This window comes from Anomaloglossus baeobatrachus, chromosome 4 (assembly GCF_048569485.1).
Source record: "Anomaloglossus baeobatrachus isolate aAnoBae1 chromosome 4, aAnoBae1.hap1, whole genome shotgun sequence".
NCBI classification, from domain to species: Eukaryota; Metazoa; Chordata; class Amphibia; order Anura; family Aromobatidae; genus Anomaloglossus; species Anomaloglossus baeobatrachus.
The window spans coordinates 441,070,895-441,088,897 of record NC_134356.1 but is presented as its reverse complement, the minus strand read 5'-3'; the positions used below and the strand labels follow the sequence as shown (position 1 = coordinate 441,088,897).

Here is an 18,003-nt window from a genome sequence, read left to right as displayed (position 1 = left end):
ACTGGTGGCCGCAGGTTACAGGGGGCAAATCTTGTGACAGGTTTAACAGTTCATTTGCATTAAAAAAAGAAAAAAAAAAGTGAATTTCTGTGGCATAAAACATCAGATCGCAGATATCGAGGTATTGTTGTATTCTGCTTCCTGTGACCTGCAGGCTAACGGTAAAGACACATAGAGCAAATGTAATGGAGCAATGCAATGCAATAAAAAAAAACGCTTTACACTCTGACCAATGTCACTCTATGGGGTTGCTCCCACGTGCAATTTTTTTTTTTCTTTCTTAGCCCTAATTGGACCCAGAAAACAATCGCGGCATGCTGTGGGTGGAATCTGATTTTTCATTTGCACCCATACAAGTCTATGGGTGCGAGAGAAACCTCGCATTGTACTCACATTACACTAAAGTGCAGTGTGATAATTGCATCAGCTGATAATGGAGGAGATTGGGAGATTAGTCCCTCCCTCTCCTCCGCAGCTGTGATCCAATCACATCACAGTATAATGACACTCTGTTTACACGCCAGCAGAGCGGGAGTCGGGGGTCATTAACATAACGCATCAGATGCTAAATGTCCGTGTGTGCTTAGCCTAAGGGGGTTGATCCTACTCACAGATTCCCTTTAATATAATGCAATAAAACCTTTAAAACATACAACAATTCTTACTTAACATAAGAATAACAGCCTCATCAGGTATATGAGATCTTTAGGACAATTAATGTACAAAACTAGTGACAGATCCACTGTAATAAAAATTGTAGTGTCCATATCCTACAACCTACAATAGCACCGTATGTATACGAATTTGACCTTGAATTGACATGTAGCAGCATAGAAGTCATGTAATACCGTACTTTAGATAATCTGGTCTTTAGGTATAAGCTACGTGTGACTGCATGTATTCCAGGGCTGGAATAATGTCATCTGCAGTATAATGGAAACAACTGGAGGCCGTGTTTGCAGTCATTTCACTGCTATGAAAACAAAGGACGAATGTCTGTAGTCGTATATACGACATAAATGTTACCCAGGAGACAGCTTCAAAGGAATGCCGAGATTGTGTATTCCTTATGGAGACACTGGTGCAACTTTCCCATCAGTCGTCCTCAGTCTTTCTTCGAGAAATCCTTGACATTTTTTACCAACTGTGCTCTATTCATGTGTAGGAAGAGCTGAATGCAGGGGGCAAGTATCAGGCTCCGCGGATTTCATCATCAGATTAATATCCGGTTTAGGCAGAGCCAAGTGCTATTTCCAAATGCTGCCTGTGTTCACTTCTATCTCTTCAGTCGTGGCAAGCTCAGATTGCAATTCTTTTTTTGGCTTTGTGTCCCTTAAGGCCACCTCTTACTTTCAGTGTTTACTAGCCTGCACAGCCAGATTTATTAAAAACTATTTAAAAGGTGCTCAAACTGTTGGCTGATGAGAGGTTAAAAAAAGAATCTGTTGCCAGCCCACACACTCACAAATTTTAAGGGGATCTGTCACCAGCTTTCTGCTACCCTATCTGAGAGCAGCATAATGTAGAGTCAGAGACCCTGATTCCAGTGTTATGTCACTTACTGGGCAGCTTGCTGTCATTTTCATAAAATCACTTTTTTTCTTTGCTGCTTATCTACCATCTATTTGACCGTGGAGATCTATAACCCCGCCCACCCCACTGATTGGCAGATTTCTCTGTACACTGTATATCGGCTGAAATCTGCCAATCAGTGGTGTGGGCAGGGCTTTACAGACCTCATGAATATGCTTCACTACCTGACAGCATGCCAAATAGTTTTCTAATGATAATCTGCTGAATAAACATTGATTTTATCAAGACTACACTAAAGGCCACGTCTCACTAAGCGACATCTCTAGCGACCATCGCTGCTGAGTCACGGTTTTTGTGACGCAACAGCGATCTTGCTAGCGATGTCACTGTGTGTGACATCCAGCAACGACCTGGCCCCTGCTGTGAGGTCGCCGGTCGTTGCTGAATGTCCTGGACCATTTTTTGACAGCGAGAGAGCAACGATCTAAATGTGCAGGGAGCCGGAAGCCGGCTTCTGCGGACACGGGTAAGCAAGGTACACATCGGGTAACCAAGCAAAGCGCTTTGCATGGTTACCCGATATTTACTTTGGTTACCAGCGTGCGCGGCTTCTAGAAGCCGGCTCCCTGCTCCCTGCACGCTTTGCCAAGGTACACATCGGGTAACTATAAGCAAAGTGCTTTGCTTAGTAACCAGATGTGTACCATGGTTACGAAGCACAGCGTCGTTACACAGGTCGCTGGTGGCTGATCTCTGATCGCTGTGGAGATCTGCCTGTTTGACAGCTCACCAGCGACCATGTAGCGACGCTCCAGCGATCCCTGCCAGGTCAGATCGCTGGTGGGATGGCTGGAGCATCGCTAAGTGTGACAGTAAGTTAATCAGCCCAGTAAGTGACACCTCACTGCAGTCAGGATCTTTGATCCTATGTTATACTGCTTTCAGATTAGAGTGCAAAAACCTGGTGACAGATTCCCTTTGAAGGGGATACTATCCTGGGGATATGTTCTAAATGTCCATTATTTTCCAAAGTCCCACAGAAATAAATTAAGATCGCCAAAAATGTTTCACCACCTGTATTTCTGTCAACCCGAAATGGAGTCTCTCCTGAGAAAAGGTGAAGATTCCACATGTTCAACTGCAAATGCACAATACATGGTCTTCTCACATTGCAGAAGAACTTGTCATCCAGGCATGGACATTTTTCCGCTATGACATGGAATAGTCCACATCGGTGACTCAGGAGATACTGCTCAGCTGAACATTACTCCTAGAATGGAAACCACATGTCACGCATTTTGGGCAACTCCTCTTAATCATGCTTGATATGTAAACATGCTCTAAATTTCTGAGATGGTAATTTCCTTTAAAAAGGGTTGGCTACTACATATTATTCATGTACAAAGGAGTCCATGACTGACCTGTGTCCCCAGCCTGTCTCCAGCAGAGATCGGTGGGGCGGCATCAGATGACTGCTGCTACATTTCATTTGAGCTGGAAGAAATAGTACTAGCAGGAAAACTATTGCCTAGAATCAGCGCGGTTTTGATGCATTATTACTTGCATTTACCCCATCATTTGGGTAAAAAATGCTGAAAAAATTAACATGCCTAAGATTTGAAAAAATGCTTTGGTTCAAATGCAAAAGGAAAAAATAATCAGTGCATGAGGTTACAAAAATGTCAGTCACTTGGCCAATACTGTAAAGTGCTCAATTTTTTTAACATTGGAAAACGAATAGCAAAACTGCCACATGTGAACAAGCCTTTAGGCCCCTTTCAGACGTCCGTGTTTCAGGTACGTTTTACATCCTTTTTTAACACTGATGCCACACGTACCCATTTGACACGGACCGTGTGACCCTCACGTGGCCCCACATGCACACACGGAGACATGTCTGTATTTCTCCGGCATCACGGGTGTCACACGGATCGCACATTGATGTGATCCGTGTGACACGTACCGGAGAAAACACGGGTCTTTGAAATAAAAAGATTTTCTATATTCACCTGTATCCAGCGATGAAGTCTTCGGCTCTGCTGCCTCCTGCTCCCCGCTCAATTATATTCATTGATTATTCACTGCACTGAGGAGTTGGAAGCCGGAGCATTGCGGGGACAGCACCGCCAATGACAGCATCGCCGGTGACAGGTGAGTATTGAGCAAGGTGTGTGTGTGTGTGTGTGTGTGTGTGTGTGTGTAGTGATGTCTAGAAGGTCATTGGAGTTGCCAGTGAGGTCATTGTGGTTTTACCCGATTGTAGAGCGTGTGTCTTTGAGGTGTTATCAGGAAGTTATCAGAGTTCTTTGGGAACTTCAGTGACCTCCTGGATGTCATTGCGCACACACACTGCTTGCAGAATACTCACCTGTCCTTGATCAGATACCCACACTTTGCACTGACGAGGGGCAATCACTCTGAAACAGTGTCTGCAAATTGGGATTCTGATATGGCAATAAATCCTAAGTCTTAGGCCTAAGCCACACGGCGTGAAAATCGGTGCGAGTGCAGTGCGATAAAACATTGCATTCCCCTCGGACCAATTCTAGCCTGTATGTCAGTGCACATGAGCGATTATTTTCTCAGCCCTAATCGGACCGAGAAAACAATCGCAGCATGCTGCGATTGTAATGCGAGACTCTTTTCTCTCGCACCCATTCAAGTGAATGGGGCGAGAGAAAAATGGCACTGCACTTGCAGTACACTGGTGTACCGCGCTTGCAGAGCGAGAATTGTAATAGCCAGCTACGGAGGAGAGAGGGAGATAAATCCCTCCCTCCCCTCCTCAGTGCCGGCCCGCCCCCCGCAGCTGAGATCTGCTCACATGATTGGAGCTCAGATGCAGGCACACTGGTATGACACTCGGCTCCTGCTGTACTGCCAGCGCGAGCAGAGTCTCATGCGAGCATCGCAGTAGTGCCCAGTGTGGCCCCAGCCTTATGAAAAGGCTTGTTTAAATAGCCACTGTTGACTTTTAGGATTGCTACTTCCAATAGGTGGCGCTAGAGTTTGTCTCCTTCCTCACTGGAGGGAAAATTTGAATACTCTTGAGTAGATCACCAAAGAGGTGATATTAGAACATCTTTCCACGTCCAACCACGCTATGTATGAATTTCTTCTTCTGATCTCTTTTAGCCCTGTCTACTGGTTAGAAATGTTCATTGTAGTTTTATGTGTTCATTTGTTTGAGGCAGTAAATGAAGCTGTGAGGAGGACATGTGAGGAGCAGGATATATCAATTACAGAACGCCTGAGCTAGGTTAGGCCATCAGGGCAGCGTGTCATGGACCACTTATTGGATTGAAGCACGTCAACTCACTCAACTTCATTCTAACAAGTGTCATGTGCTTGAATTTTACTAATATCCGAAAACTACTCTTGGGTATGTTTATATAGTTATCTTCAGTCAATAGGATGTTTTTAACACCTGTCCCTCTTCTTATTCTGTAGGTCTGTTAATTGGACAGACTCCACCACTTAAAGGTATGTAACATTTTGCATTCTAAATTGGTTTTGAAAGAACAGTCAACTTAATTTGTACTTGCATTGCTCGCTCACCGAGCCATATTCTTGCTGCTTAATCCCAGATTGGTTGCAGTCAATTTCAAAACTTTTCAATATGGGTAGCTTTATCATGTGTCCCCATGCATCAATCCATGTAGTAATAATAATAATTCATTTATATAGCGCTATTAATTCCACAGCGCTGTACATACATTGGCAACACTGTCCCCATTGGGGCTCACAATCCAGAGTCCCTATCTGTATGTCTTTGGAGTGTGGCGGAAACCCACGCAAACACGGGGAGAACATACAAACTCCTTGCAGATGATGTATATGCCTTCCTCAATGTTCAGATCAGTCTTCTCTATGTATCTTGGGCCTCATTAGTTTCTCCAGTCCCTCTCAATTATGGCCTAGACCTTGGTGAACAATCATATAGGACTTGATAGTCTAGGTGTTTTCCCTCAGATTAAAGCTCTAGAAATCAATAACCAGTCACTAATTATTATTCCATGACCTATGGAATTATATCAGCATTTATCAAATCTTGGTAACGGCTGTCATACACTTCTCCTCCCCACAAAGCATTGCCCTTCTTCATTGTGTTCCCCCATGCATAGCGTGATACTGAAAATAGCATTTTGAATATGTAACAGATTGGTAAGTTAAGAGCACCTATCGGGGGCAATATGCACCCAGAACCACAAGCAGTTCTGGTACATATTGCTAATCCCTGCCTCACCATCCCTGTACCTAGTAGCATAGAGAGATCTTTAGAATAAATATTTCTAAAGATCCTATATGAGGCCAGCAACTAGTCGCAAGAGTGTTAATTCCCTTGGCTAGTCGGTCCCCATGGCATGTAAGTATGCCCCGTGGGCGTGCTAACATGCTAATGAATGTGCAGCGTCAGGGGCATGGTTGAGCTCACCTCTGCTGCCTTCGCCGCCCGACACTGGATTTCAGCTCAGTGCACATGATCCCTGGACTTCCGGTCATGCGCACTATGAAGCCGGGTGTAGGCGTCCCGGCTTCAAACTGGTGTAGTGCGCATGACCGGAAGTGTCAGGACTTCTGATCATGCGCACTGACCCTATGTCCAGCATTCTGAGGCGCTGCAATGGACACTGGTATGCACGTCACTGCCGATGATGACACTGAATAGCATGTTCGCGCACCCCTGTGGTCATGCTAAGAGGGCGGAATTAGCACATAAATTAACGCCCTTGCGACTAGTCCCTGCTCTCTTTAGCATCTCATAAAAGATCTTAAATATTTTTTCTAAAGATCCCTTTATTTATGCTACTAGATACAGGGACGGTTAGGCAGGGATTATAGAAATATGCACCCAGAACTGCTCGTGGTTCTCAGTGCATATTGCACCTGACAGGTTCCCTTTATTGCAATGCTTACATGCAGAGTTTACACCACTCATCCAGGCTGCTTGTGAGAAATGAAACTTTAGCTCACATAAGTGCACTAGACTCTCACCACACACTCCCTGCCTTCTGCTTGTAACAACTGATTTCTTGAAACCGATCAGTCACAAGCAGGAGGCACAGACAATATGAAGCCAAGTCCCATAGGAACACACTGGACTCTGCACAGCACTGCTGCTTCCTAAAGGAATGAGCGGCACTCCTGGCACACCGCAGGAGTGAATTTCATAAAAGTACACTGAACGCCGAGCACTCAGATATCAGAAACAGGCAGTGTAGACGGCTAATCAGGCAGGTAAATTACGTATTATCATTTGGTCGGTAATCCCGGGTAATTGGCCGTGACAATGTCTGGTTGAAATGAAGTCAGTTTGCAGCTGCAGTACCGTACCTTGCTGATGGTGAACGCTGTAGCCACCTTTTGCCTTGCCTCTAAAAATGGAGAGGTGAATAAGCGGCAGGAATAGTTCTATAAAGTGTATTTAATGAATACCCAAAAAACGGGTGACTGCAGATGTAGTTACATTTATTGTGCAAAAATAAACCATGTATGATGAATTGGTTTATTATGACTTAAGCTAAAAATTATAAATGGTATCAGGTGTAAGATACATTTGTCTTTTTTGCAGATATTTACATAGATTACAGTATAAGATAATAGTCCTTTTATAGGTCATTTCACGTGACCTGATCATTACACTGTAACCCGCCCTTCCACGGCACGCGTATAGGGTGCTCTTGGAGTGACGCCCTTATTTGCGATCCTCTGACGTCCGTTCATTCAGAAATGAGCTTGCTAAGCCTGGAGCTATAGAAGGGGACCATGTGGCCTACTTCCTTTCTGGATGTGACAGCGGATGATATAATGTGATTTACAATGCAGACCAGACACAGACCCTGGACACAAGTTCTGTGCTCAGGGCTTCCAGGTTGGGTTGAATTGAGCTGACTGTGTATTCCAGTGGATGGGATCTATAGTGGAATCGGTTTACTGAAATGGAGCTGGTTTCCCCTGTAGAGCGGCTGGAAATGCTGTGTAGACAGCACAGAAAACAGCTCCTGAAGCGATCAGGTTTCAAGGCTGAAAGAAGCATCATGTCTCATCGTGATGCTTGTATAGCCTCCATCCATAGTGTCCTGAATTCAAGGGCATTTATATGTGTAGGTGGATTTTAAAACACAGTGGTGAGAATATATATTGTATATACTTTTTTGTCTAATCTTAGCTTGTGTGCATGTAGTGTAAAGTGTCCTTCGTATCCATACAAATCCCACCGATGACCTCATCTGCAAGGAGTTTGTATGTTCTCCCCGTGTTTGTGTGGGTTTCCTCTGGCTTCTCTGGTTTCCTCCCACACTCCAAAGACATACAGATAGGGAGTTTTAGATTGCGAGCCCTGATGAGGACTGTGATGTTGATCGTGCTATATCATACCTTGACTTAAAAGGTTTTAATTCATCCTGTGACCGAGCTTGCAACTAAACTTGCTCTTATGTCATATTACATTTCCCCATTAATATTAATTGAAATGCTATTGATCTGTCCCAGTCCCTACTTATGCCCCCATCCTTCTATATGGCCCCCATCCTGGTACAGAGGATCTCCCCGCCCCCACATGCTGTTACAGATGCTCGCCCCCCCCCCACACCAATCCTAGTACAGATTATATCCCCCCCCATCCTGGTGCTTATGACTCCCCCCTCCCTCCATTCTGCTATATGGCCCCTCATCCTGATGCATAGCTCCCATCACACCACACACATAAAAAAACTTTTATACTCGTCCCTCTCTGCGGTCCCCTGCAGTGCAGCGTCCTTATCGGCGTGTGCTGATTGGCTGACGCTCTCTCAAGCCTCTGCCACACTTCAGGATTAAAAACGTACGTGTCTCGCGTTACGTTTTTCGGGTCAGTGTTCCGTTTTTTATGGCAGTTTCTCTGGTACGTATGACATCCGTGTGATGGCGTATGCTTGCCGTGTGTGCGTGCAGAATGTCCGTGTATGCGTGAGGTACGTACGTGTCATGTCCGTGTGCAGTGCATGTGTGTTGAGCCGTTTCACCATTAAAAAATTATAAAAACGCACACGGACCGTACGGACAGCGCACGTATATGGTCCGTGTCACGTATGTGCAGACACTGACCCATTGACTTTAGGGGGTCCGTGTCTGCGTGATGCCGGCAAAACGCGGACATGTTATACGTGAGGAAAAACGCACACACACGTACAAACAACACGGATACACGTTCCTTGTGGTTTTACGTTTGTGTGCCTGTTACCATAGGGTAACATTGGTGTACGTGTCGCCGTGCCGCCGGTACATGCAAAAAAGGAGCAAAAACGTACCGGCGGCACGGATCTGTGTTGGAGGCCTCACACACTGATCAGCTGACTACATGAGATGATGACACCGTGCTGCGGAGGATCGGAGAGAGGGGGGAGTATAAGCTGCTCGTATCTCACATTTCTACTCTCATCGTGAAGCAAAAAACATACAGAGCGACAACTCGTATCTTGAAAATTTTAAAGTTGGTGCACTCCTAAGTCAAAATATTACTGTGTAAGCAAGGAAAAGTGAACTTAATTCCTCCCAGCAGCCTCGGGCTTTCAGTCATGTAGGTTTACTAAAGAGGCTTCAGTCACCACTTAGTACACTGAACAGCAGCTGGAATCACCGTGCACCGATACACTGCAGAGCCAGCAAACTTTCAGGTTGTGCTTACAGCCGCCGCTTAAAGTATAGCTAGCTGTGCTGTAAGCAGTGACTGAAGCTGCTCTGTGAATGCCCCTATGACTGAAAGCCAGAGGATTCCAGGAGGAAAGTAGTTGATTTTCTCCTGTTAGCTGCACTTTCAGTAAGCATTGGAACGCAATTAACTTGCAGATTAAGAGCACTGAGGGCATGACAAGTTCCCTTTTAAGATTTTTCAGATTTTTGTCAGCATCCTCATTTGGTGAGTCAGAGGACATAGTCTTTTCTCCCTGTAGCTGTAATTTTAGTAAGGTGGCTGGGGAGCATTGGAATTTCTTTGGGGATATGACAGGTTCCCTCTTTAAACATTTTTTTTTTTCAACTTAAAAATTTGGTTTATACCATAGATCATTTTTCTGAAAGCATCTTGCCATTAAAGGGAATCTGACAGGACGATCTCACCTGACACTAGTGGCATGACTGTACAAGTCGCAGAAAAGTAGCATATAAATGATACCTAGGTTGTAGTAATCTGATGTTACTTGCTTGAGGAATAGAGCCTTGAAGCCACATGAACGATACTCTGGGAGTGCATTGGGGGCATGGCGATGTACTCCCGAGTACAATGACACCTTCAATTCACTTATATGCTATTTTACGGGTGTCTTCAAGGTTCTGTTTCTCAAAAATCACACATTGGATTACTACAAGACATATATTATTGAGGTACTATTCTGCTAGACAATTCATTTTAGCAGTAGAATTATTATTATATTTTTTTTATTTTCAGTGGGGCAAAAGTGGTGGTTTTTAACTTGTTGTAGTTATTACTTTTCATATATTTTTTTTGAATTTTGACTTTTGATTATTGTTACTAGTCCCCATAGGGGACTTGAAGCCACCATTTTCTGATCGCTTGTGCTATACAGAGCAAATAATCAGACCTGCTTAATACAGCACAAATGATAACTTCCTATGAATGTCGGCTCGCAGCCGCTGTTCTCAGGAGGTTGTCATGACAGGCAAAGGGACCAGCAGCTGACCCCTGGCTCTCATGACAACCCATTGGCAACATGTGAAAGGAAAGATGTCAGCTCGACGTTGGAGCCTGCATCAAAGGCAGCAAGACTACCTAGGATGTACCAGTATATCCCAGGTTGGTAAGGGGTTAAGTAACATCTCAAATGTTCTGATCACATGTAAAAGAAATTGCCCCCTCTTTGGGTTGGTTTACTTGTTTCTGCAGCCAGCTAACCCCTGTCCTAAACAATGTATAAGATTCTTCAAAGGATAAACTTTTTATTGACTTTTTAGCTACTGTAATATTTTTGTTGCGTTATTATAAGCCACATGTTGTGTTTCTTAGATGGATAAATCAGAATTTAAAAAAAATCCTAAAAGCCTGACCTGAAAATAGATGAGCTTAGCTTGCCAGTGGATCGTCCATTGCAGTTCATGCTTTTATGTCTCTTAATTGCTCTTCTTCCTGCTATTTTGGATCTGGTATAATCAGTTATTATAGGGGGACAAAGTTCAACCATGAAAAGGAAAATAAAAATCCTTAGACCTTACTCTCTAAATTGACAAGACTATGCACTGTAAGGATTCTCCATTGTCCGACCTGGTAACAGCGGTCACTTGGCCGTAAGTCTGCGATATACATGCTCCCGGCCAGAATCCCACAAGATGGGCTCGGTCTACCTCAGTGTAAGTGTATTGAGTGAAGGCGGCGCCCATGTGGTCGGGATTCTGTCCGTGTGTATAAATACCACAGACTTGCGGTCATTCCTGGCTCAGAGACCGGAGATTAGAGTGACTGCAAGATTTTTAGACCAGACAACCCCTTTAATTCGATTATTAAAGAACATAATATAATTTTCTGTCAATCAGTAAATGTAACATGCAGCTTTACTTTTTTTTAACCTATTACAGGTATGTCCACACGCTGTAGCTTTGTGTTGTCACCTAAAAATGTACTTTTTGGCCGAAAAAGCACCCCTGCCAGAAAACGCATCATAAAGCGCATAGTTTTTTGTGCATTTTTGTCTTATGGGTATTTTTTTTTTTTTTCAGTAAAATTAGTGATGGGTAGACTCACAGATACCCGGGGTCAACGAGTCTAACTGGGTTTAAAAAAAACAAAAACATGCGGTTCCGCCCCGGAGTTGATACCAGGTATCTCTCCTGACGCCGTTGCCCATATAAGTCTATGGGGATCAGAGTCTCGTGCTTAAAACTGGTGGTAAAAGGGATAGGGGGATTGGAGGAGGCACGTTATACTTAGAGTATCCGGCACAGCTGTCACACTTCTTTTGTGACACCTCATTCTACTTCAGGTGCCGCTCATTAGCCTCATGCATATCAACGGCTTTCCCTGCCCGTCATAGCGCGGCTCATTCTCTGCCTGAAGTCCACAGCAGGCGGTCATATTCTATTGCTGCATGCTGTCACTTCAGATGTAGTAGAGCCGGGATCGTTGTGGGACCTTGTGTGGATTACATCAGACCTAGGTATTTTGGGGTTAATAAATTGGAGAAAGAGGGTGGGTTTTTTGGATTTAAGAAGATAGGATTTTTTTTTTTAAATTTCTTTGCAGTTACAGATTAATAATGGAGGGAGTCTCATAGACCCTCCCCATTACTAATCTACGGCTTAGTGGCAGCTGTCAGCTGGGATTAACCCCTTATTACCCCGATTTGTTACTACACAAGGGCAATCAGGAAGAGCCAGGTAAAGTTACAGATTTGTCCACTCTAATGGATGTGACAATCCTGGGCAGCTGCTATTTTTAGGCTTAGGAGTGGCTCAATAAGCATGGGTCTCCCCAGCCTGAGAATACCAGCCCCCAGCTGTTGGGCGTGATATTGTGTTTTGATATCAAAATTGGGTGGGACTGCATGCCATTTTTTAAAATTTATTTAAATAAAAATAAAAAATAAAGTGCTGCATGCGGTTCCTCTTAATTTGATACACAGCCAAGATAAGGGCACAGATGGGGGATGGAGCCTGAAGCCATATGCTTTAGCTGTGCTGGGTAACATAACATAGGGGAACCCTATTCCAATTTTCTTCCTTATTTATTTTTACAGCATGATGCACACACACAGCATGTGTGATTCCAAGAAGTCAGATGCTGTCACTCAGGCTGGGGGTGCGTCTGACTGCAACCAATCACAAAAAATGCTGATGGGTGATTTAAACAGTGCATATGCATTTTTTTTCTTGACACATTATAAAAAATATATTTTACAGTGGAAATCACTTCAGAAAACTCACTTTGAAGCGGTTTTGGAAGAGTTTGTGTTGCAGCCCCCTGATCTGACTAGTTTGCAGCGGATTCCATAAAGAGCTGCTTCACAGAATTGACATACACTCTCTCTCTGTTTTTCCCCATTGGGTGTTTTTCAAAACATGAAGTAAAAAGAAAACTGCTCAATAGTCTGAACATATGAACAGCCAAGCGGTTTTCCAGTAGAAATTGATAGGCGGCATTATTTTTGTGTTTTTAAGCAATTTTTTTTTCAGGCATTGGTGTGCACATATAATAATTGGATACAATTAACAAGCTGTTGTTGATCAGTCTTAATTGAAGTCACTGGTCTACAGGTTTTATTGGCTCATTACCAAATAACTACAGCCTGCACTAGTAAGTAACTAAAAGTTTAACGCACAGACAGGTAAAAAAAAAAAAAATGGTCTTGGGGTATGTGGCCACGATCAGGACTCTCTGCATCTTGGACGAATTCAGACTGTATACCTGAACATGATCAGATGTAAATATGCACTTCCAGCTCGCCTCTGAAGCCCAACGCGCGTTTCGTACACGTGACTTCTTCAAGGGGTGTGAAGTCTGGATTCACCTATTTATTAGGGCACCAGCGCTCTTAGTATTGCAGGAGTTTGGATACTAATGGTTTATTGGCAGGCAGTATTTCTGGTGGGTTAATTTTGTGTATTAATCTATTCACTATACTATGGGTGTATTGACACCCTAGTTACCCATATAATACTTGGGATCACTAGCAGCAAATTTTGTATAGCTGTGGTCTTGCCATTTTTTGGAATGCTTTAGGGTGAATTTCTCTGAATACCATCCCAGTAGCCTTTTTGTATGTGCTTTTTGCATTGGAGGCTTCAGTATTTTATTGATTAATTGTATTTTTCATCTAATTGTTAATAAAAATTATTCTTCTACAAGATATATTTTCTTGAAGTCATTTTTTCTTCTGGATTTTTTATCCCATAGGAAGTATTTTGAGTCTAATTGAGTTTCCAAATAACTATAATAATGAGATTTTTGATTATTTGTTCCAATTCTTACCTAATCCCCTCTGGTCTCTTCTCTTAGTTCCTGTTGCAACACTTTAAAAAGGCAGGAAATGCCCTCTCAGCCAATCACTGGCCACCATATTGACCCTTCTCGGCCACTGATTGGTTTAGCAGGAATTTTCTCTTATTTTCAGGCTTTAGAGACCGGTAGGGACCAGTTAAGCATTAGATAGGAGCTGCGGGGAATCAATAGGGAGCATTATTTCTGTGTGATTTCATTGTTTTAAAGGGAATCTCTGAGTAGGATTTCAATCCCAAATCTATATATATGTGCATGTAACTTTTTCAAACAACGCTCCAGCAATATCTTTACATGGTCAGTCACTTCCTCCATTACTGAGAAAATAGCTATTGGATTGATAATGGACTAATGTAGACCTGAAGCCTCTCACTCCAGCTCTATTTCCCACCCAGTGTAATCTCCTTCTGCTTGTCTGATGGCGTCTATGTGTAACTTTGGGTAAAAGAGTGGTCTGTCAAGCAGCAAGAGACTGCACTGGTCAGGGAATAGAGCTGGAGTGACAGAGGCATGAGAGCTACAAATGGTGAAATACTTCTTACAGATTCCCTTTAAAACAGTCTGAGGAGTTTGCAAATACAGGGAAAAACGTTTTAATACAGAATCGTGTATTAAATATTCATTAATCTGCTATTTCCTAATGAGCTCAACTACTGGTTGAATTGTCGTACAGCTGCCAAAATTAGGATAAGGATATAGAAAAGCTAACCTGCGTTCTGTCCGTAAAAATGTTGATCTGTGATTTTACGCTAAGTCGTCCATATGGATGAGAGGGGTCATCCCTGCTGCTATGTGTGATTGCACCTCTGTTTAACCAATTTTGTCTGGTTTTGCCTTACTCAGTTGTCCCATGCATCATTCCTGCCCTATGTCAACAGCATAAGTTCTTGTAATTTTTTTCCAGCTTATTAAGTTACTTTTGTGAATCATGGTGTGATGGGGATTGTTAAGATCAGAACCCTGTCTCAGCCTCCATGGCTCATAGTCACCGCCGAGACCAGTGAGGATGAAGATCCTAATCACATTAGTCAGGAGGGGATGGATGGAATAAATCGTAATATGGGAAATGCTAAACGTCCGTCTGTGTGTTCTCCTGTCACTTAGGCTGCTTTCACACATCCGGTTTGAGCACTGCGGCTTAATCCGACTGTGAAACCTATGCAACGGATGCGGCGAAAACACTGTTGCGGCGGATGCGGCGAAAACATAAGTTTTTACATGCGGCCTGTCTGTTTTTTTCGGTTGCGGCACCCTACTGAGCATGCGCAGTGGAAGAAACCGCATGCGGCGGCCGTATGCGTTTTTTTCCGCATCGCGCCACATCCGGCGTCCATAGGCATGCATTGAAAAATGCGCCGCAGAGGCCGGATGCGGCGCGATGCGTTTTTTTTTTTTTGCCGGACAAAATAACGTTGCAAGATACGTTGCCTCCGGCCGCCACTTTAATTAATTTTGCCGCATCCGGAAAAAAACGGATGCAACGCAAAGAAATCAGGCACAATCCGGTAACAATGCAAATCTATGGGGATAAAACGGATGCGGTACCGGATCAGTTTTACCCGTTTTTTTTCGGATTGTGCCTGATGGAAAAAACCTGATGTGTGAAAGTAGCCTTACCGTGCTCCAGGGTGTGTGCGCATTTATCCCATTGAGAAAAAGGTTCTGCCTCACATGTATTTTTTAATTTTAAAATATTTTTTTAAATAAAATATATTTTTAAATTTTCAAGGTGTAAATAAATAAATATATATATATATATGTATATGTGTGTGTTTGTGTGTATATAATATATATGTGTGTATGTGTATATATGTATGTATATATATATATATAATATATATATATATATATATATATATATATATATATATATATATATATATATATATATATATATAATATTATTAGTGAAACTTCCCGCAGTGATTTTCACAGACCCACAGGCTTGTATGGGGAGTTTTGTTCCTTGACTCCAATCAAAAACGGACATGTCTCCATGTTTTGTTTTTGTTTTTTTGCAGAAACATGGTTAACAGAAAAAACACAGACATAGTACCATAGATGCTATTGATTACGCGTTTTCCGTGAAAAACTCAGCACGTGTATGTGGAAAAACCTATGTCTGGAGTGGACGAGGCCTTCCACTTAGTATAAATTATGGAGATGAATGTAGGAGTTCTGGTCACACTAGTGTCATGACTTCCATTCATGACTGTTTATATCCCATATGAGATGTCTAGCGAGAAGAAAGTTCCTTTATACAAAACTAATCAAGATAATTTGATGTGAAAAAAAATAAAATAGTTGTTTAAATGGATAGTTGAGTAAAGTTTTATAATGTAAAAAGCTGCCCCAATGTCAAGATTTGAGCACCGTTCTTGGAGCTTCGGTTTCACATGATCTTCCTCAACTTATAGCAATGCAGTGGTATATATGATCATCTCATCTCCTCTTCTGTGCTGAAGTCTAACTCCGCTTTCCGCTTATAGCAATGCAATGGTATATATCATTAGTTCTAACTGAGCTTGTTCTTAGACGTCGAAAATGTATCTCACTTGCTCATGAGTTTTATGATCTTGTTAGTATGCAAGTCTGTTTGTTATTACAAGTCATTGCCTCTTTTTGTCTCAAGTTAGCTGATTGATTAACCTCATAACGACGGCCGTACGACTTAAAGTGGCGGCAAAACAGGGTACTTATTCTGTTCTGCCGCTTTAAAGCGGCGGCCCGAAAAAACCCTGTAGCGCCCCCCAGCGACCGAAAATCTCGGGGGTTTCAGCTACTGGGGGTAGCTGAGACCCCCCAGATTATGAATCGGGGTGTTTTTTTTGGACCCCGATAATGTGATGGCCAGTATACACTGTATACCGACGGTCACATAAAAAAAAAAGAAATGGCAGGTAAAACTGATTTCTTTTTCATCTGACATGATCAAACATGTCAGATGAGAAAGAAATATAAACCCCTAGTGCCCCCAAGGCCCCCGGTATTGGAGAGTCCCCCCCCACCCCTACCCCCCCTCCGGAACAGTCAAAGCAAAGCGCACAGAAAACTGCCGCCGGCTCTGCATTCATTTCCCTCCGATCTGAAATGATCAAACATTTCAGATCGCAGGGAAATGTCCTCCCCCTGACCCCTCCTCCGGTACACCGGAGCTGTCTGGTCCCCCGGAGCACCCTCCGGTTCTCCAGAGTCGCCTCCCTTCCCCCCTCCGGAGCGTGCAAGATGGCGCATGTGACACGTAACATGCGACAGAAAGGTGTCCCCAGGTCCCGCTACGTCTCCCGCCGTCCACCCGCGTCCGCCCCCGGTCTTCCCAGTTACCTGGCTGCTGCTCCGTCCCCGCGACCACGCCGCCTCCTTCTTGAAAGCTGGTGGCGCATGCGCAGACAGCGGCTGTCAGCTGGATCCCTGCAAGCAGGGACGCTGACCTCGCTGCTGCACATGATGCTGCACTGGGGACCGGGGGAGAGTGAGTGCAGTAATCTGCAGCCACACTCCTCACATGGAGAGCCTGCTGTTCTAGAAAATGGGGGGTACGTTCTGTGAGCGTGCCCCTCATATTCTGGAATGAGGTTACTGCAGGTCACTCTGCCCTAGGTTGGACCGGGGCAGTGTGAGTGCAGTATTCTCAGATTACTGCACCCACACTGCTCATGGAGAGCTTGCTCTTCAGAAAATGGGGGATACGTTCCCTGAACGTGCCCCCCATATTCTAGAAGGTCCAGAGTCGGCGTGGGACCTCCAAAATGGATTACAGCGACCGGAATTTGTATATTTTCAATAAATTGGTGAAAGAGGAATGTTTCGGGGAGTGTTTTTTTCCAAATAAATTTTTTTTGTCTTCATTTTTTTTTTCTATTACTGACTGGGTCAGTGATGTCTGGTATCTGTTCAGATGCTGTGACATCACTAACCCCAGGGCTTGTTGCCAGGTGACATTACAGCTGGTATCAACCCCGTATATTACCCCGTTTGCTATCGCACCAGGGCGCGGGATGAGCTGGGGCGAAGCGCCAGGATTGGCGCATCTAATGGATGCGCCACTTCTGGGGCGGCTGCGGCCTGCTATTTTTAGGCTGAGAAGAGTCCAATAACCATGGCTTTTCCCACCCTGAGAATACCAGACCCCAGCTGTCCGCTTCGCCTTGGCTGGTGATCTAATTTGGGGGAGACCCCACGTGTTTTTTTTTTTTTTTTTTTAAAAAAAACACCTGGGAAGCCCTCCAAATTGATCACCGGCCAAGGTGAAGCTGTCAGCTGTGGTTTGCAGGCTACAGCTGTCTGCTTTACCCTAGCTGGCTATCAAAAATAGGGGGGACCTCACGTCGTTTATTTTAATTATTAATTTTTTGGGGCGCTAAATACAAGGCTAGGCATCCGTTGGTGCCACATGAAAGGCACTAAAGTGCGCCAGCTTAGAATATGCAGGGGGTGGGACGTTATATATGTTTGACATCTATCCATTCATCCATTGTAGCACTTTA

At 43.8% G+C, this 18,003-nt stretch overlaps 1 protein-coding gene across 2 annotated transcripts in view; it reads left to right on the top strand.

Moving 5' to 3' along the window:
- Positions 1–18,003, top strand: part of TLN2 (talin 2) — a 406,458-nt gene that overhangs the window by 93,731 nt on the left and 294,724 nt on the right. For both annotated transcript variants that reach the window (XM_075345523.1, XM_075345524.1), the window contains exon 2: positions 4,984–5,016. The gene's annotated coding sequence lies outside the window, so the exon portion shown is untranslated. The remainder of the gene's footprint in view (positions 1–4,983; positions 5,017–18,003) is intronic.